The following is a 21,857-nucleotide window of genomic DNA, read 5'->3' on the forward strand; positions in this document are numbered from 1 at the left end:
TGATTGTCATGGATGAATGGCACAACAATGGGCCTCAGGATCTCGTCACGGTATCTCTATGCATTCAAAATGCCATCAATAAAATGCACCTGTGTTCGTTGTCCATAACACACACCTGCCCATACCATTACCTCACCGCCACCATGGGCCACTCGATCCGCAACGTTGACATCAGCAAACCGCTCACTCACACAACGCCATACTGCCATCTGCCCTGTACAGTGAAAACCGAGATTCATATTTTACCATAACGACTAAAATGTAATAATGGTACTGTTGTATACAGTGATATATATTTTTTTAGCTTGTTGTCTTCTAGCCTCGGCCGTACAGTCACATATGTACAGGCTATGAATTACGGCTTATAGAGGTTGTAATATGGATTTCTTTTTTCCAGCTTGGTGTCCCCAGTTGTTTGATCCACCTACTGTCACTGTGTAATTGAGTTAAAAGTTTGGTTAGGGGGTTTATTTTCATTAATTAGAACAATCCCCGTCTGAAACAGTGAATGCTGTTCTTGAATTAAATATTGTATTATTATTATCATTTGCTGTGTGTTCATACTATTAAAGTATGACCAATTTGTCTAGACTATACTCTAAAGCACATCTTGGAGGATCCAATACTTTGAAACTGTGAAGAAAATTTGTTCAATTTAAATTGTTTTTCGTTTATTATTGCTCAGGTGTCTCCATCTGGATTCATTATGCAGTAAACAGATCTTCAGTCATTGTGGTCAATCTTTCATAAAAGATTCAATTATAATTTGTCAATGGTCCTGAACCCTTCACTGATACAAAGAAGAACCAACTGAATAGATTATATATATATATATGAGAAGATTTGCATACACCAATGACATTATTCTTAAGATTTTTCCAAAAAGAATCTTATTGACACCTCTAAATATTGTGATACTGTAGGTGCACTTTCCCTAACTTTTCTGCACTTACTTCTAATCTCTACAGCTAAACATGTGAAATCAAATGGGTGTGTTCAATATTAGTGTTCTGGCATATTTATCAAATCTTCTGATCGCCAATTTGTTTAAAGAGGTGGTTCCCAGTTTCACCATAAATAAAGGAACTTTATTGTACACATAAATAAAGTGGAAGTGTATAGTTCCAGATTCTACACCAAAATTCTTATTTGCTCGTTTCAGATTCTGTTGAGTAGATGTTGCATTTTAAGGACACAAATATATCATTGCTAGCATTAGTAAATAGTACATTAAGTGAACTATGGTAAAATTCCCCTTTAACAAGGGTGCCGGGGTATTTCTTGAGGAAACCTCTCTCTTAAATCATTACATCCTGCTCACTCTCACACTATTCTTTTTTTCTCCTTTTCTCTTTGTCTTTCTTTGAGGTTTTCCTACTCTTACAATACTGTACTTTATGAGGAACCACTGGTCACTTTCTAGTCACTCCGTTGTGTGTAAACACCTTGATCTCCAGTGCTGCAAAGTCATGATCTGAACAAGTTGTCACTGTAGTGTCAACATCCAGCCCACAAACACAGACAGCACACAACTCACAACTGACACACACACACACACACATCCTGCAGGAAGCAGGAAGCTTTCTGAGTGAGCGGTGGCTGATGAATGCTGGGATCCTGACATGCTCTGAGTAATTACTCCTGTCCCTTGGTTCCTGGTATGGAGCCCCCATCAGTCTCCATTATGGCTGTGTGTTGTGGCAGTCTTCCACTTTGTTTAGCAAATGAAATGCTTTTCCACCTGAGTGCATGCGCCACAGAGAAAAAAAAAGGGGGTTGAAAAGAGGCTAAGAAGGGCACATGTCACCACAGTCAGGCGGGGGTTAGTTTGAGAAGCATGTGCAGCACAGATACTGGATTATTAGTAAAATCACACGCAAGAGGATAGAGAAAATAGTATCCTTTTGGTGTGTACAGTATGCATCCATGGCACTCGGCAAAGCCGTCGTTTCAAACTGACCTGGTGCATAACACTTGGCTGTAGTTAGCTACGAGAAGTTGAATTAGCTCTTTGAAAATGACCAGCCGTTCAACCTAAATGGGTGTTTACCTATAGGACTCAGTGATGTCCTAAACCTATACCCGAACCCTCGAAGCAAGTGTGGAATGTGTTTAGCTTGTCCGGGACAGAGTAGCGTCAGTAGGCACCATTCTGCAGTTTTCCCTTTGTGTTCTGTGATGTCGGGCGGTCCTTTTCTACGTGGCGGCAGATAGCATAGTGACAATGCGTGTTGGGCTAGTAACTACGATGTCACTGGCCGGTCTGCTTGGCATCACTTCCCAACATACCGTCATCCAGAATGTCAATTATACAAAATATTTGCTTTAGGATTTTCTTTTTTCAACAAAAAAAACAAAAAAAAACAAACATTGAAAGAAACGGAGGACATGTCCTCAGCGATAGATACAGGCCAGGTTCAGTGTAGAGAGGGTGTTTATCTCCAATTCAAGAAATCGTCCTGATCACTGTTGTTTTTGTCATTCATGTGGCATGTAAAAGCTAAGACCTTAATGCTGCAAGAGTGAAACTAATTTCACGGAGGAGTCTCCAGGCTTTGCTCCTTCCACCTATGTACTTGATTAAGAAAATGTTCTTATTAGTTAGGAACTCCACCTGTATCTCTTGATGTTAATATTAAACTTGCCATGCTTGCCGTATCTATAATACTCAATACTACTACCAATATTGCTGCTAGTTTACAGTACTATTTTTAAACTGCTGCTATGTACAGTGTTATGAATAATATTGCTTGTCTGTATACATTTATCTCCTTAAATTCTCACTATGTAATTGTAAGGTGCTATGCCACCAAGCTTATTACACTCATATGTATTAATCATTTTCAATAACAATTGCTGCTAGCTTACACTGTTATGTGTATTACTTCCCTACTTGTCATGTCTAAATGTTCAGTAATACTACCCAGTTTGCTGCTAGTTTACACTGTTATGTGTATTACTGCCCTACTTGTCATGTCTAAATGTTCAGTAATACTACCCAGATTGCTGCTAGTTTACAGTACTCTTTTCTTTAAACTGCTAGTGTACAGTATTATGTATATCTTTATTTTTTTATTATTATTATTATTAATTTGTCTGGCAAAAGTTTGGGTTAAGTAATCTTCTTAATTCTCATTACGTAGCTGTCGGGCGCCATGTCACAAGAATTTCATTGTGCAGAATGACGCTGTGTTGTGTGGTGCATTTGACAAATAAACCTTGAAACTTGAAACTGAAACTAAAACATTTGTGTTGCCTCATTCGGCTCTAGGCCTTTTGAGTGAACTTGACACCCCTGAAGTAAATGGTGTCTTGCTCAGTAAATGTTCACACTGTTCAAGTCCTAAGCTGGTGTTAGTTGATTGAAACCAATGAGATAAAAAGAACATCAAAGCTCCTTTGACTGGCTGCCAGCTTCTAACTTGTTGTTTTAACACATGCAACTGTCCATAACACTTTACACATTATACCAGGGGTGTCAAACCGGTTCCACGGAGGGCCGAGTGTCTGCAGGTCTTTGGGTTTTCCTTTAAATTGGTTCCCAGGTCAGACCTGAACAACCAGGTGGGGGTAGAAATTAACCAATTAGTGAACTAATTAATCAATCAGGTACAAGGTGAGAGCGAAAACCTGCAGACACTCGGCCCTCCGTGGAACCGGTTTGACACCTGTGCATTATACAGTGGATTGATCTAGAAAATACTGACTCTCAAATAAGTAAATTTTACCTTGACTCTATAATAACTAGCCAGCCTCATACATGATCAACTGGTGTATTATGATGGAGTTAGTTTGATAGTGTCTGAAACACCTCTCCCTGGTGCAATGTTGGTTGTAATTGTTCTCTGTTGTCTCAATGAGACAGCTGAACTGTAAATGAAAGGTAAATAAATATTTAAAAAGAAACCGTCAGGCCAGTTTCTTCCCATTGTGCCTTCTCAGCGGAAACACCATATGTGTGTGTGTGTATGTGTGTGTGTGCACAGTTTTAAAGAGTGTGCCATTTTACCGAGCAAATGAGAGTGGAAGTTTTAGCCCATTGAGGGTAGTGTTTCCTGGTATGTGTAGCTCACTCCATGCATTAAGCCACAAGTTAAATAAGGGCACTTTATTGTTCCCAGTATGGGAACCCTTTTCAGTTCAGTTTTGGGCTTTCTCGCAGAACATGAGCGCTAAATGTAACCCAAAGATTATACATACAGGAACTCACAGTATATGTCAGTATCTATTAGGAGACATTTACAGATAATGTTTTCTAATGATATAGTTTTCGATACAATATTTTTAATAAAAGGTTGGGTACATACATTACTGCCCATTGAAGTACAGTGTTGATGGGGCAATGCTTTGGTGGGGTCATTGATATATTGGGGTCATGTGCCATCAGTGGACGTTCTGGGCCTGTTTATGTGTTCACTGGATAATTAAGTGTAAAATATGCACTTCTTTTGACATCATCTACACATCTTCAAATCCTGTATCACTTATCGTGTCATTGAGCATTTTATATGAATGAGGTATGTCAATAACAGCTTATCTGTAAAATTGCTAAAGTCAGAAGCTTGTTGTCACAACATGCACAGAAAAAGCTTATCCATGCCTTTGTTACTTCAACTCTTCCAATGCCCTTCCTTCTGGCACAAAATCAACTAGATCTAAATATGGTTCCTGGAATCATGCCTAGAACCAAAATTATCCAGTGCCTCTCTAAACTGTCTTCATAAATAAAAAAAATATAATAAAAAAAATAAAAAACTCTGGTGTGGAGTAACTTTTTTGTGGAATGACATGCCGATCCATGTGAGACATGCAGACCCTCTCTTAACCTTTGAGTCTTCACGGAAGACTCAACTTTTTACTCTTGTGATTGAACCTCTTTTGGCCCAGGGGAGAAGGTGAATGCCAAGGCACTGGATTGATGAACCACCCTCACTGTTTTTGCCTGGCTGACCACCCCCCCACCCCAAGTCGCATACTCTGCCTCTGACCTTATTACGAGGGCTGAGTCACTGGCTTTCTCGTGCTCTCCCATCCAATCCTGAAGGGGTTACTTCACGTCGTTCCAGGCTTTTTCGCCATACTTGACATGAGTGGGTTGAGTCACTGATAAGATCTGGTTTTGCGCCCCCCTGGGACTTGTGCAGTGGAAGAAATCTTTGTGGGCTACACACAACCTTGTCTCAGGGTAGTTGATGTCCGTTTGGTAGTCAGGGCTGTGCTTGGGGTATCTTTGGATGGGGCCACTGTGTTCGTCAAACCTTCTGTCTGCCTCAGTACCCGGGATCTAAACTGCAAAAGCCTATTAGCTTAGGGGCTAAGGTCAGTTTGTCCTGTCTGATGTAATTTATCCTGTCTAATACGGCCTTGTTGGATGTAAGGTATGCTCTCTCTAATGTATCTGGTCTCCAGTTGAATTTTTAAAGGACCAGGATGGCACTTCATACCTACCTGGACTGAGGACTTCCCGTCATCCTGATCCCAACTCCATACAGTCTCATTGCTGATCTATATTCTGTCTGACAACTTCTTATGTCACTGGATTCAGCCCATCTGTTTGCTTTGCTCTTTTGGTCTCATGCTCGTTACACTAGCAAACCTTTGGTTACTAGTCAGATGATCTAACCACGGAACACTCAGTAATGAAAGCCAGGTTCACTTCTAAAAGAGTAGGTTTTGATTGTTTTTTTCTTGACCGGAATAAGGATTTGAATTTTTGAAGGTCTTGATGAACAATCTCGACTCAAAAAGTTAAGTTGGCACAGCCATTGGTTCGTTCCTAGATTACTCTATGGATTTTTTCCCCTTGTTTCTGTTCTTTCACATCTTATTGCTTGGTGTTTGTGGTTTAGGGCAAGGTATCTGTATAAGCAGTGTGAGAACTAATGATGTGAAAAATGTTTCTGAACCTATTGTATCATCTGCTGGTATTGAACAGGTATGTCAGAGATATATGCTCAGAATAATAGTTAGCTCTGTAAATAAGGTGCTAGAAGTCTTCTATGAATAAAGCACCCTCTTTAAGGTGCACATAGTGTAGATGGACCCTAGAATCCTAATGTACGTTATCAGGGTAAAAAACTAAAGAGCCAGACTATCCTTTGTCCCAGTGACAATAATCTGAATGTTTCAAACACTCCAAGAAGGACTTGTAGCCTATCGTACAGACAACATTGCAGAGAATGTGACTATAGAGGAATTACTGATCTCACATGTTTTGGAAATTTTAAATGATATGTATTGTCAGCATACGCCTAGGTTTTTTGTATTTACCGTGTGCCACAAACAACATTTCTCCTTGTGAATAAAAAAGATAGTTAATACATCTTTCATCTGAAACACAATACATTAGGTGTTAGATTTACTGACAGTTTTGGAGATAACAATGAGCCAGACAATGCTGTATCGTAATCCAGTCACAATGTCATTACATAAGTCACTTCCCCACATGTGACGTGTTTGAATTTATAAGTAATTGTAAATGTTACAGCGACCACTTGTAAAAAGTCTACAGTACATTACTGAAGAGAAGACATAAACTTCCAAGCAATAAGCTCATATTACATTACTAGAAATGCATAGTAAATTGTTCCAATATTTTACAGTGTTTAATAAACTGTGCGTGGAAATAGGAGTGACCGACGGGCAATGGGGTCAGATGACACCTGGCCTTTCTATTGTAAAAGTCTACAGAGTAAACGTTAACATTTCAAAAGACACTTGGTGGATTTGAAAAGGAAATGTAGCACCCCACATTTACTGATGAACAATGCAGAGGGAATTGTAAGCCGTGCATAAACATGTAAATAAAAACTTTTTAGAACATTAAACATAAAAAGCCCTCGTGAATCTTTTGAATAACATTATAATGAGACCTTCAGTGTGGTCACAGTCAGGTGATCAGCAATCTTAACTGCTTTGCTAAAGGGCTTAACGGCAGATTTTAATATTGCTTTGTTCAATAATTAGCACATTATATATAAAGAACTATGTACATTACTCAAAGTATATATGACAGGACACTTGTCCAGTGGGATGGTGATTCTGCTCAATGTTTGGTGAATACAATATACTGGAGCTTCCCTAAAGCAAACACGTTCTTGTCATTTTACTTACCAAGCTATGTTTTTTATTCCAACATCCTTGTCTGTATGTATTGGTTGAGTGATTAAAAAACATTCACACAAGAACAACATTTTATAATCTAATACTAACATCTATGGTATTGTTCACCAAACTCAGAATACTGCTGATTAAACTTTGACAGCGGAAAGTATTGAGATCTCACCGAATGTCATAAACATTTAACAAAAGGCACAAACTCAGCATATGACGAAACTTTTGCAAATGCTAATGTGCCTATTCAGTTGTGCTCAAGACATGTCATTCCATGAGAGCAGTATTTCCTTGGGGCCGATCTTCCATTACAAAAAAAACAAACAACAGAGTAGGTTAATAAGTCCCTTTTGAGGGCCTATTTTCATGTAAAAAGAGAACACTAATTAATGTTTCCAAGTAAATTTGTTCAAGATCAAGGGGTATTGATTCCATTACAGCTGGAAATCCCACAGACCTTGTCATTTTAAGCAAAGACAGAGGTGAAATTGTTCCCTCTGTTTATGGTCCAGAGGAGAGCCAGGCGAGGCTGAGTGTTGGTTATGCAAATTCAGCTTACAACAAACACCCTCTGATGAAACACTGATGTGATATTAACAATTATGAAGATCCCCTCTTCTCACGGTCCTGTAGTAAGATTGTGTGAATAAAATGTGTTGTAAGTCAGAAGTTGCACCATACAGCTTGTGTTCATAATAAACTATGACAGAAAAAAGTTTACAAGAGCAGACCATCACAGTATACAGAAATACAAATGCAGGAAAATCAATGGATTTTAAGAGGCTGCATTTACACAATCAGGGCCCGGCTTCCCAAAGCATTAAGATGATCGTAAGATGCACTGGGCCCAGATCTGCAACTTTGGCAATATTTTAGGAAAACTGAACAGGGCCAGGTGGGATGCTGCAAGTGTAGCCTGGCATTTTGTGAAATTCTGAAGAATAAAATTGAAGGAACAAAGATGCCTGCACCAAATGTCCACATTACATGAATGGAAATAAACACATACATTTCCTCAATATGTGGCCTGTGTCTGTTAGAGAATAGATAATTAAATATATTAGTATATAGGACGTTGATATGGAACAAATCTTGCATTCACTTAAGTTACATGAACTCCCGATGTGCTGGCCCGGCAACTGAAAATTGACCGCGACAATCATTAATATCAATACTCATATAAGGAAGCAGAAAAGGCAAGGTCAATGAGATCAAATCTTTTCAGTCCAAATGACAGGGTTAATCGTTACAGCCGCGTTCTCTAATCTTGGGTGTGAAGTCATTTACACTAATTCTCCTTAATGAAGTCTGTTGGGGTAAAACAACACGGCCAAGTCCCAAATGGCAGCCTATTCACTATGTAGTGGCTCTGGTCAAAAGTAGTGCTTCGTGAAGTGAACAGGGTGCTATTTGGGAAGGAGAAAATGACGGAGCCCTGGACAATCAGTCTGGTTATAACTGGTTTCTCTGGGGCTGTTTGGAATTTAGCTCTGTAGGTCAATGGGGGTGATGGCTGGACATTTGTAGACGAAACAGAGTCTTTAACCTTGTCAATGAAAAGAAAGTTGTACGCACTGTACAAATATGTAAATAGGTGCATACTGCTCCTTAATTATGCAAAGCCTCTTGATACAGGGGAGCCCCAAGTGTCAGCTATAAAAACTGAATAAAAGCCAGGATATCTTTCTGCGTGATGTATTATTTAAGGTAAAGAGGTAGCCATAGTAAAAGGGAACACAGGCAAAAGACATTTTGGGACAGAATTCTGAAATGTTATTGTTGTCTTAACCACTGAGCATCTCTTTATTTTCTTAACAATGTTTTTGATGCACACAGCCAATGTATTTTATCATAACTGCTATGTAACAGTTGTCTTAGAGGTGAGTATTTTAGTAAGGCCTTGTAAATCTACTAACAAAAAAACAACCTGTGGTGCCCATGGAGAACATTCTAAACAAAAAGGGCATGTACAGTACATGCCTTTAACGAGTGTGGTCAACCAAACAGAGTATGGTGACATTTTTAGTCTTATAAACAGTGCATTCCCTTTAATGGATGTTGATTAGTTAATGACTGGTAGTTCAAAACAATAATCCTGAATGAATTGATGGCAAAGGTTTGGCTGTTTAACATAATATGCATTCACTGTCTATCTGAGCATTTGATTAATAATATACTCACGTCACATTGCTAAATATTTTTGCTTCAACCATTGATCTTAAGTTGAGACAAATGTCTCGGGTTGAGACAAATACATACAGAAACATTGTAAATTAAATTTTACACCAAACATACAAATTGCTGTCTCAGAAGATAGAATTGAACTACTGTCAAAATGCATTTGTGGATGCCTTCAATCGTCTCATTAACACTAGAACCACCAGGCCTTTCAGACCCCCAGTATCCGCCAGAGCCGAAACCCGTTTGGCATCATTTGCATATGAATCGTCCCTGTAAGCGTGGACGTTCTCCTCCGCAGCATCACCATCCAGCCAGAGCATCAGTTCATCTCCTGGGTCGTCATCAAACTATATAGAACTATATAGATTTCCGTATGTGAGTTTAGTATTCTGGCAAAGGAACAATGTAATATACGACTGTTTAATCAAGGAAGGAGGAGGGTGTAGCATTCAAAATGGCAGTTCTATTTTAATTACAAACTCAGATGCCAATTGGCATAGGCATTTGGCAGTTCTAGTGTTAATGGAGGAATCAAGAAATAACGCTCAAACCCTGATGCTAATAGTAAAGCGTTTTGCTGAGTTTTTTCATATAATAGCTGTAACTTACTCTAGAAATTGTAATAGCATTGCTATGTTGACACCGAACATACACTGCTGCTACATATCTTGAACTGCAGATGTGTTTGCACATCTGCAGTCTGATTTCCAACTATTGCAAAATTCACTTATGGATCTCAACTTGGTTCTAAATGCAAAATAAACTAAAAACATGGAATTCTATGTCAGCCAGTCTACAATTGAATTACCTTTGCACCAATCATCCATAAACAATGTTAGAATCATAGGCAAGAGAAAAATAAAATGGATGTTCTTGCTTGATGTAAACAGAAGTTAGCTGACAAAGCGAAAAAAAGAAAAATCCTTTGTTGATGATTATTCTCCTTTCCTAGCAAATGATCTTAAAGATGAATTCAACAGAATTTGCTAGAAGATATAATGTTTTACCAGCCCTGTGAAATCTTTGTTTAGCTATAAAAAAAATAAAAAAAGACTACATGTCTAATGAATCATATGCGCAATATTGATTGAAATGTTTCATCACATGTTTTGTGTAATTCTGTATTGGATGTCTACACATAGTTCAACTCCATATGCCATCCATCATGACTTAATAATATCTCTACTAAAACTGGCTCATGAATATGCTTGTCATTGTTAAATTGACGCTTTGCATATATTGATTGAAATGTAAATGTTATCCATGTAAAAATACAGATTTGTATTTTGTACATTATGTCAGTCATAGACACAATTAAGCGCCAGAGGAACTCTGCTGTTCCCTGCTGATAAATGAGGTTTACTGACACAAGGCTTACAGACCCTTCGTTTTGAGAAAACAGATCCTTCTTCAGACGTGTGTGTGTGTCATAAGTGGGACTACTACTAACTCAGCCTAAAAGCCCCTTGTAACTCACTAAAACACCGAAGCCCGATGATGATGGCAAGGTTAAATAATGTGAAACATTTATAGATTAGTCATTACTATTTAGGAGCCAATTCTTGAAATTCACGCAAATCATTCATTGATGTCAATGTAATACTTATATATTGAGCTTAGAGGTTTCATTCCATAAAACTGTACTAAAAATAAGTATTTTAGTTGTGATACATTGTTTACATTATAAGGGAAAATGCTAACCTAGTTTTTGTACATTGTACAATAAAAAATGTATTAATCCTATTCAAAAACATAGATTTGATTCTGGATGTCTGGTGTAGGCCTGTACGTCACTTTCAGGCTCGTCCAGTATTGGTATTCATCATATTTAAAAAAATTAATGATCGCCTCTTTTCCAGGTCAAAGTGACACAAAACATAATGGAAGGGGTAATCAATTATTTTCTTGTAATTTGAAATGTTATTGAAATATCTGTTTTAACCAGATGTGTGTCAATACAAACAAAGTTGTGTTCAGCTGCGCCCCCGATTTGGACAGGTGTTTTTGGACTGCTATTTGGTGTTTTGACAGAAACCTGGCTGATCTCAATACATTGATGGCAGAATAGGGATATCGCTGCCATTAAGGACACAGGCAGAAGTTCGAAGAGGCATGCACGTAAAATTAATAGGTGCATACAAACTGCTGTGGATAGACCTCTTGTAAACTCGATTACAGTTCTTGTCTAGAACCAAAACTCCATCAATTAGCTGAAATAGATGACATCATAATGCTCATGTATTTGGTAGCTAATTTTGGTCTCGTTTGTACAACCGTAATGTTTTTTTTAAGCAAGCCTGTGGGTCAAATAAGTCTACACGCCTCAACTGATAACCATAGATCTGGAGCCTCAAGTAGTGGGAAACTGAATACTATACGTTCTTAAATGGAAAGGGACCTAGCTTTTTCATAGCCCAGCTCATTAAAATACAGTGTGAATCCCCATCACTATGTTGTCTGTCCTATGTCCTCTGGAAAAAGATCAGATGGCAGTTGATATTTTGATGGTGTGTTCAATATCCACTGGTTATATGGTTATAGTCGCTTGTTTAACTACATTCAGATAGTGAAAGAGATGTAGACCCAGTCATCATTCTACATACGTTTTCTGAGAAGTCATATTTGTTTAAGACATAAACTGCAGCCCATATTCTTGGATTATCTGTCGATTTGTAGTGTTGCAAAGAAATTGCATTTTGATTTTAAGTAAAAAAAATTAAAATAATCTTTGTTTAAAAATATTTAAGAAGTACTATGTTTGCTGAAATGCGCAAATGACGCACTACCAGAATGGGTCTTTTACTGTCTTTTTGCATAGGTGGGGTCCCCTAATATGGCAGAGGGCACTAAGACGTCTGTAAATATCAAACCGTTTCTGACACAAACGTGTGGTGTACATCAAATGAAAGACACACAGAACCTTAGATATAGATTGATATAGCCAAATCAGCCTGGAGTCGTCAATGGCGGCTGTCGTGTCAGACTGACAATCTCAACACTATTTCCATTCGAATTAGGGCAGTCTCTGGAACATGTTTATGTGTTTCTTTTTGCAGTAAGATGCCCACAAGCCATGCTATCAACAAAAACAAATCTGAGGATTCAGTGGAAAATCACGCTCCCAGGTGCTCTTAATAAATGTATAAAAAAATCACGAATTGGAACTACATAGTAATACAAAATCAGTTCTATGTTTGGTAGGCTTTGGAACAAGGAGGTTGTTTTGGTTTTGCTCTAGGACACCCACAGGCTAATCTAAAATGGTAAGGGTAAGCACCGTACACTGTGGGAAAATGTAAAATCAGGGTAAACTATTTTTTTTCCCCAAACAGTAAAATCAAAATGAATAAGTTTTTCCCCCATGTTCTGGATACAAAATTGACAATGCAAGTAAATAATAATAAAAAAAAAAAAGCAAGTTATTTTTTTTTGTGTACTTGAATATGCCCATCTGTGTGGACCTCACAACTGAGGTGGCTGGTAAAAGGCTTTGAATGTCACTGCACTCTTGGACAAAAAGGGCAAATATTTGAATAAAATTGCTTAAAAAAACACATTTTTAAAACATTGCACGAAAGGAAAATATTTTGGTTTTTCACAACAGCTGACAAACATTTCTTTAATGTTTACTACACTTTATTGAAACTTTAAACACGAATTTTCGAAACTCACACCATTTTGACCAAACCACAGACATTGTACTCAAAATGAAATATTTAACTCAAAACCATATTATCTGACTTAAAATGTTATCCAATATCAAATACAGTGACAATACTAAATGCACATTGACCACTGGTAAAATAATTGAAAACACTATCATAAAAAAGGTTTATCTAGAAGAATAATGAAATCTAGGATCTCCCCTGTGGTGTACACAAATACACAAATACCATAACTGTTTATTTTGTGGGGGATTTTGCTACATATTTCACCAACGCATGACATTAAGAACAAGAAGTATCATGTTAAATTCTTGAACTAAGGTACATTTGAGAAATGTCTGCTTTTCTATTACCTGGTATGTAACTCTGGTCTTTGTTTGTGACATACATGTCTGTATAATATCAGAGGATTATTAGGTACTTTGACCATCTGTTTATCTGCCTAAACCAACAAGGGTATCTGTCCTTTGTTCCTTAGAAATGTGGTCCTTGGGGGAAATAGGAGCAATTGGCTCATTTGGGTAAACATTATGGCAGGAAGGATAAGGTGGGGGGGTAAAACCTGTGTGACATAAGACAGCTGGGCAGCATGTTACCACACCCCTTTTAACTGTAATACATACTGACTGTTCATGTATCTACCTCAGAGATTCCTCAGAGTATTATTTTGTAAGCTTTTGACACATCTCTCTTTTTGCAAATAAACTGCTAATTATGCCAAGAGAATTTTGTCTCTGTACTTACTCAGAAGGAAAAAGGTGTTTTTTTGACTGGTATAGAGGTACAAACATGAAAATAAATGTTTATTCTGCCTCAGCATGCGGCATTTGACCTGGGCCAGAGATTTTCACCTACTTCTCAGACTATATTCCTTGAAAAATAGCATTGTCTTGAATTTTTCTTCTTCACTGGATTTCTCTAAATGTGTAAGGTTGTTTTTGACAACCATGGTCACATATGATAATTATCTTGCATGGACTTCCACCATACACTGTTGTCTCTCAATTCTACAAAAATAAGAGAAAGTGTATTCTATAGAATATGAATACAATTCAAAAGTTCATGTTCTTTTCCAGTACTGTCCGGCATGTGCTAGTACACACATTCAGAGGACAGAATGTTTGTTGATCAGAACAAAGCTCAGATTAGTGAACTTACGTTAAGTAACCTATCTTCAACTCAGAAAGTCAGGACAGTTGTTACAAAATGTAAGCAACTTTCCTTGTACTCATAGCCCAGTATCCCTTATTGTCAAACCATGTACAAGAACATGGTCAAGTACTGGGCCATCGTTCTTCTTCGTCTTTCTCTCTCTCTCGTCCACCTCCTCTCATATCCTCCCTCTGCCGCTCTCTCTGATGTTGTCATCTATGGTTCCAAAACAAATGTGATCTCGCCTGCGGCCCCTTTCATTCATGTCAACAAATTGCTTCTTGACCAAATACGGTTGTTAATGTTAACACTTTAAAAATTATATTGAGGGTGATACATTTAATTATTGAATGCCAGTGTTTTCTACATGACCACATGGTGTGTGGGGTTTTGCACTGTGGGCGGAACTGATATTGGTCGGAAAACAGGTGATTAGCGCATATGGCTTGTGGTACATGGTCTTCTTTGGGAATTTTGCCAAGTTGTTTCCTGTGATTTTGTTTCTTAAAAAAATAAGAATAATTGGCTATTTACCTCTAATACAACTAAGACAATGTTTGACTGTCTGCAAAATAGCATACTGTTGTAGAACAACCCCTGCCACTTCCGTGAATATAGTGCCACCTCTAATGTCTAACAGAACAGGAAAAAGTAAACAGTTATATTCAGTGGTAAAATATTACAATTTTACAAAGAGCTTTTTGAAAATGTGATCCCTTTTGTCTATATAAGCAGCCTAAAAAAAGCAAAATGAAGATATATAAATGGAAAGTGACCCAGGGTTCAGCATCATTGTTCGCCGTGTGCAGTACACACAACTGAATATGTGTATGCTTGTGGGGGGAATGTGTTTGAGTGTCTGTGAAGTGTGGATGTGTGAGTGAGATAGACTCTCTGTGTTAATGAGTGTGCGTGCAGATAAGCAGTGTGTATTATGCTTGTGAGTGTGCAAAGTGCTCTAAGGTTCAGAACTGAGTACAGTGCAGATAGGCAGTTCAACAGCCCGATGGCCTGTGGGCAGAACTCTGTTTTTCCCTCTGTCCTTGTTACGATGCTCCTGGACCATGTCTTTCTGCTGTGGTCCATGATCTTTTTGGCCTCTCTGTGGCACAGTGCAGACTAATGTCCTAAAGGGTCAGATGGTGCGTTCGGGCTGACCTCGCCTCCCTCTGAAGAGCGATACAGTGGCGTGGGGCACAGTTACCACAGCGGGCAGAAATGGCGCCTGATAATGTGCTCTTGAATGTGCTTTTGATGGCTACATTCTTTCTCATAGTTCAGCGTTGTTGGACCTTTTCTGGTACCTCAGCGATGAGCTGATAGCTATACCTTGAAGCTTTTGACACTACAGTGATCCTGCAGATGTGTGTGTGTGTGTGTGTGGGTGGGGGGGGGGGGGTTAATCATTTAAAACTTATTTTCAATTATAAATATTAAATGTTAAAACTGGGAAATGTTATTCTTTTTTGAAAAATACTGTATATGCCCACTTGAAATTTGATGCCAGCAAAAACCAATATTGGATGGTCGTGATCTTTGGGCCCGCAGGCAGCACTTCATTAAAAACAGACACAATTCTGTAGTGGACATCCCCGCATGGGCTCAGGAACACTTTGAAAACCATTGTCTGTGAACACAATATGTCACTGCATCCACAAATGCAAGTTAAAACTCTACCATGCAAAGAAGAAACACAAGATGGACTTAGGCGAAGTGAAAAACTGTCCTGTGATCTGACGAAACCAAACTATTTTTGGGAATCATGGACACCGCCTCCTCCAGGCTAAAGAGGAGAGAGACCAGCTTGCTTATTATCAGTGCCCAGTTCAAAATCCAGCATCCACGATGGTATGGGGGTGCACATGGCATGGGTGACTTGCACATCTGTGAAGGCACCATTAATGCTGAACAATGCATACATGTTTGGGAGTAACATATGTTGCCATCCAAACAACGTCTTTTTCATGGGAAGGTGAAACCACATTCTGCACGTATTACAACAGCATGGCTCCTTAGTAAAAGAGTCCGGGTGATAAACTGGCTTGCCTGCAGTCCAGACCTGTCACCACATGAAAACATTAGGCGCATTATGAAACAAAAAATACGGTGACCCCGAACTGTTAAGCAGCTGAAATCCAATATCAAGCAATAATGGGAAAACATTTCACTTTCAAAACTTTGGCCATTGGCCTCCTCAGTTCCCAAACGCTTATAGAGAATTATTAAAAGAAGAGATGATGCAACACAGTGGTAAACATGACCCTGTCCCAACTTTTTTTAAACGTGTTGCTGGCATCAAATTCAAAATGGGCATGCATTATTCCCAACTAAATATAGTGGGAAATTATTTGCACATCTTTGCAGTCTGTGTTTATTAGCATTTTACACAGCGTCCCAACTTTTTGGGAAATGGGGATGTATGTATATGTAATATAACATTTGGAGAAAGTAGAGGGGTGTGAATACTTTCCCAAGGCACATTTACATGACAGAGGGACTGAGTGTAGGGAATTCTTTTGGGATGTGATAGTATCTAAACTTCATCATGAGCTATTCCTGGTTGGGGGAGTGGAATGTTTTGAGTTCCTTTGCTATGATACTCACACTATGAGTTATTACCCACGAAACATACGCTGTATTTTTTTCACTTGCCGAAATCTTTTTCCTGCCATCCCCGCAGTAGATAGGGTACCCGGGGATGACTGAAGATTTGTTAGATGCAACAAAAAAGCTAAGAATACAGCGTCCCTCTGGAAGGAAATCGTCACAGTAAGTTTGTGGTTTATTGTTTGTGGTTTATTGTTCGGGGATTACACATTGGTCGTTAATGGTGATCCATACGGCCTCCTTCAAAGGTCACCTCCTCTGATGTCTTCAATTTTAAAGTGTCCCAGCTATGGCTGGTCCTGCTGTGATAGGTTATTAACATTTGGTAAATTGTTTTTATGGTGACCATTTACACACACAATGTTTACAGCAATTTCTGCGTCAAGAGCTTTTTATACAGACGGTATTCCTGAGAGATGCACTGAAATGTCTTTATTCGTATCAGTGTTGGGATGTATGTTGCTATGTTGCAAAAATGAATACCCATGTATTGCCCACCTCAGTAAGAGTTGTCTTATCAATAGTAATGAAAGTTTTATGTTTTCCCTGGATTAACGGGGTGTTTTTCCATAAAATAATATTTTACTCCGTGCTACTGTAGCAGCATTAGAAAGCACAAAAATATTGTATATTTAGCAATCTTAATAACGTGCATTTGGCATGTGTTTTCTTTCTGTTTGATTTATGATCTTAAACTTAGTATACAGGCTTTTATTTAACATGAAAGAATGTAGAATAATACATTTTTCTTATTTGTTGCCTTTTTCAATCTGGGTCCTGCCTACAGTGAGGATGGTAGCTAAATGAAGTCAGAAGAGACTTGAGTTATGTGCTGGGGTCTCTATTAGATTTAGGCATTATAGCATTGGGCCAGGTGAGGTTTGGGCAAGAGGCTGGTCAGTTATAGATGAGCAGTTTGCCTGTGTGTGTGTGGGAATGCAGTGAGCCTAGGTTTGTGTATGTACATAAATGTGCTGGCCGTAGCGCTGTGGTCTGGGTGGTCAGGGCAAGCCAAGACCGGGAGGAACTTGCATCAAATGACACAACATTGTGGAAGTGGTGTCCCAAAGGTTCCGGGCGGGGGGGGGGGGGGGGGGCGGTACCTCCTCCTACTGTGCAGTCCCTTATAATTGCTGGGACGAGGCCTGAGGCCAGTGACGATGGCTGGTTAGCCAAACACGGGGGGAAATCTAACCGTTGAAACCAGGGCATCCTAATACATGCGTGCATTTGGACACTGACGCATGTTTTGTTATTTTGTCTGTTCATCAAACTATACCCAAGATACAGTTAAATAATGAATATGGGCTTAAAGTGTAGTCTCTCAGATTTAATTTGAGAATATTCACACCCAAATTGGAAGAAGGGTTTAGGAATTACAGCTCTTTAATATGTAGCCCCCTCTTTTTCAAGGGACCAAAGGTAATTGGACAATTGACTCAAAAGCTGTTTCATGGACAGGTGTGGGCTATTCCTTTGTTATTTCTTCATCAATTAATTAAGCAGGTAAAAGGTCTGGAGTTGATTCCAGGTGTGGCATTCACATTTGGAAGCTGTTGCTGTGAACCCACAACATGCTGTCAAAGGAGCTCTCAATGCAAATGAAACAGGTCATCCTTAGGCTGCAAAAAATTTTAAAAATCCATCAGAGAGATAGCAGGAACATTAGGAGTGGCCAAATCAACAGTTTGGTACATTCTGAGAAAAAAGGAATGCACTAGTGAGCTTGGCAACAGAAAAAAATATGAGAGAATCATGATCGGAAGCATACCATATCATCTGTAAAACATGATGGAGGCAGTGTGATGGTATGGGCATGCATGGCTTCACTGGGTCACTAGTGTTTATTGATGATATGACAGAAGACAGAAGCAACCGGATTAATTCTGAAGTGTATATGGATATATTGTTTGCTAAAATCCAGCCAAATTCAGCAAATTTGAGTGGACAGCGCTTCACTTTACAGATGGACAGAATTTTTTTAAGAAGTGGAATATTCTGCAGTGGCCAAGTCAATCACCTGATCTCAACCCTATTGAGCATGCATTTCACTTGTAGAAGACAAAACTTAAGGCAGAAAGCCCCACGAACAAACAACAACTGAAGACAGCTGCAGTAAAGGCCTGGCAAAGCATCACAAAAGAGTAAACCCAACGTTTGGTGATGTCTATGCTTTCCAGACTTCAAGCACTCATTACCTGCAAAAGATTCTCAACAAAGTATTCAAGATGAGCATTTTAGATATGAATGTGTTAATTTGTCCAATTACATTTGAGCCCCTGAAATAAAGGGGCTGTGTATGAAAATGGTTGCAATTCCAAAAAAATGTATACGATATGCTTATTGAACCCCATGAATTAAAGCTGAAAGTCTGCATTTCAATTGCATCTCAGTTGTTTCATTTCAAAAACATTCTTGTGGCGTACAGAGCCAAAATTATGAAAATTGTTTCAGTGTCAAAGTATTTCCCAACCTAACTGTTTACTAATGAGGAGGAACACTGCCTGCAGGCCAGTGATAACCATGTTTGAGGTGGTTGTGTATGCGGTAGTAGGACTAATGTTAGAATGATGCTAATGTAAACGGTTTACACATAGGGAAGTTCTGTTCGCTCATGGCTGACCTCCCCAAAATGAAAGAAAACACATTGCAAATGCAGGATACTGTAGAACATGTCAGATTTCATAGGACTGGGCCCATACTGCATGGGATAATTATGTTTGTAAATGTTTCCATTGTAGTTTTCCACAACCAGCGACAACACAGCCATTTCCTTGTTTGCCTTCCCAGAAGTTAATCACCACTGTAAGCCTACTTACTTTGCCAGCACAATTAAGGTACACTCCACAAAGCAGGCCTGGAATAACTGTTGAATGACATGGGATAATTGCAGAAGAACCATTCATTTACGTATGTGACACGGTTTATGGGTGGGCGGGAGACATAAGCGGCTGCCTCGAACGCTAAACTTTTATTAGGATGTTTACATTGTTAGAGTGCAATAGCATGCGCAAGCGGTGTGAATCATGCGCAAGAAATATCTAACTGGAGCAAAATAGGCACCGGAACAAACCGAAAACGGATTTTAGATGTGCCCACATCCTGTTCCGGCAGGATCCGGCTCAAATTAAGCCCTGCCGTATGCCTATTAATCTGGAGTGCCAAGTTATTCTGGGTGTATTGCTGTGGGGACTACATTTAGTGGAGAGCAGTGACCAGAGTATTTAAGCAGAGCCGAGCGTTGAAAATCCTACTCACTCGCAGAGCAGTTTTTGCAGACTCCTCTCAATGTTGGTTGTCTCTTTCACCCCTCTTGCGAAAGCCAGAGCTCTGTTCTTACTGAAAAAAGCAACCTCTCCACATCGCTCCATTGTTTTGTTGAAATGCGTAATCGCACTAATGCCCCATCTACTATTGCGATTATGTAGGATTTTCGTTATGTGTACCAGGAAGCTCTTCTTGACTCTCGGATTTAATACTGCATGTGTTCTGAGCAAGTATTGCAAGACAGCCAACTATGAGAATACTGCAGCACAAGACCGTGAAGTGGTTCGGAGCCAGACAGGGCAGGCATGTGTACACTATAGGCGCCATTTTGATTCAGACATGGGACTTATAAGGACAGTGTCATTTCGAGGCCCAGTTACATCACCAACGCACTTGGCTAATCAGAAGAGAATTCAAATGGCAGAGCAGGAGCTGACACAGAATTTCAAGGGGGCAATATACAGTATGAGTAACGCCATAAGACAGGGGGTTGAATAGAAAGACGGAAAGAAAGACAACTTGGCTCACTACAAGATACCCTCATCCCCATTCCCAACCCTAAGGCCTCTTGCTAAATTAAATTGGACATAGATGAGCACAGAGCAGGCCCAAGGCCCTTTGTTTTAATATGTGACATTAACATGGGTTAAAAGTAAACTGAGCGACGGGAGACCTCAGCCTGCATTACGCTAACGACGTAATTACACATTACGCTAATGAGGACCCTCACTCTTCAGGCCCAGTGCCTTACTATTTCTTTCATACTGGAGATTCACTCCACTCTTCCACTCTTGTGAGAAGGTTGAGCCGGAGCTTGCGTGGGGTATTTGAGTAAGGCCTGGGTTGGAAACTGATTAGCATGCATTGTCCTCGCACATCACTCACCCTGCTGGTCAGCGAGGTGGAGATGAAAGACGTTGATTCTTCAGATTAGGTGTGATGGCTGTGAGATATTGCTTATTAATGGACTGTGTGGGTGAGGGATTTGCACGGACCACTGGTTATACCCAGGAACACTTCACAGAGGGGGGTTTTCATTGAAGCATTTGCATTGACTTAGTGCATTGTGCATAGAGAATGCTGGAAATGAGGTATTAAATATTTAGTTTACAAGTGGTACAACGTTTTCATACACATTACATTAAACATTGCAATGTTATTTATGTGTCCTGTTACGTAAGTAAGTGGTGGCTTCATCCGGTGCAAGAACGTACCCGGTCATGTATCTTCTTGTTCGTCATTCACCAAGAACAAGGTTCATCCTTTATCATTATCTCGGAATAAGTACCCTGGAACACAAGTCGTGAAGCAGTTTAAGAAAGCGGTTTCAAGAGTCCTCTTGGAATGGTTTAAAACGTGGATAATAAGCAGTTCACTGAACATTGAAATATGAAAACAAAAACCTTCACCAGAGGAAGGCCAACGTCTCAGTGTTTTCCAGCTGGTGAGATAGGGCAACACTATATTTGCATTATGATACAAAAAATATTTACAGAAAAGTCTTCACACAAAACGGACAGTATTATTTTAATGATGCTGCGTGCGCTGTTGTTGTTTTTTTTTTTTCTAGTTTTTTTTTTTGTCAAAACCCCAACTTTGAAAAGTTCAGAGTTTCAGGAAACTGTACTGTGTGTGAGGGGGCTAGGAAACTTTACCTTATGTTTCCACCTTCTATATTTATGTTCCGTCAGCTCAAAGGAGCGACAGTTTCCCGAGAATTAATGAGGTGTCGCACTGTATTCCGCTCATAATGGGATGAGGGGATACAAAAAGCTGGTTCCACCCTGATATACAGTGGGGTTCCCTGCAGCAACAGTCTTCTAATGGTCTGAAAGAACACTCTGATCCTATCTATGCCTTCAGCCTCCTATA

This window comes from Esox lucius, chromosome 22 (assembly GCF_011004845.1).
Source record: "Esox lucius isolate fEsoLuc1 chromosome 22, fEsoLuc1.pri, whole genome shotgun sequence".
Lineage (NCBI taxonomy): Eukaryota > Metazoa > Chordata > Actinopteri > Esociformes > Esocidae > Esox > Esox lucius.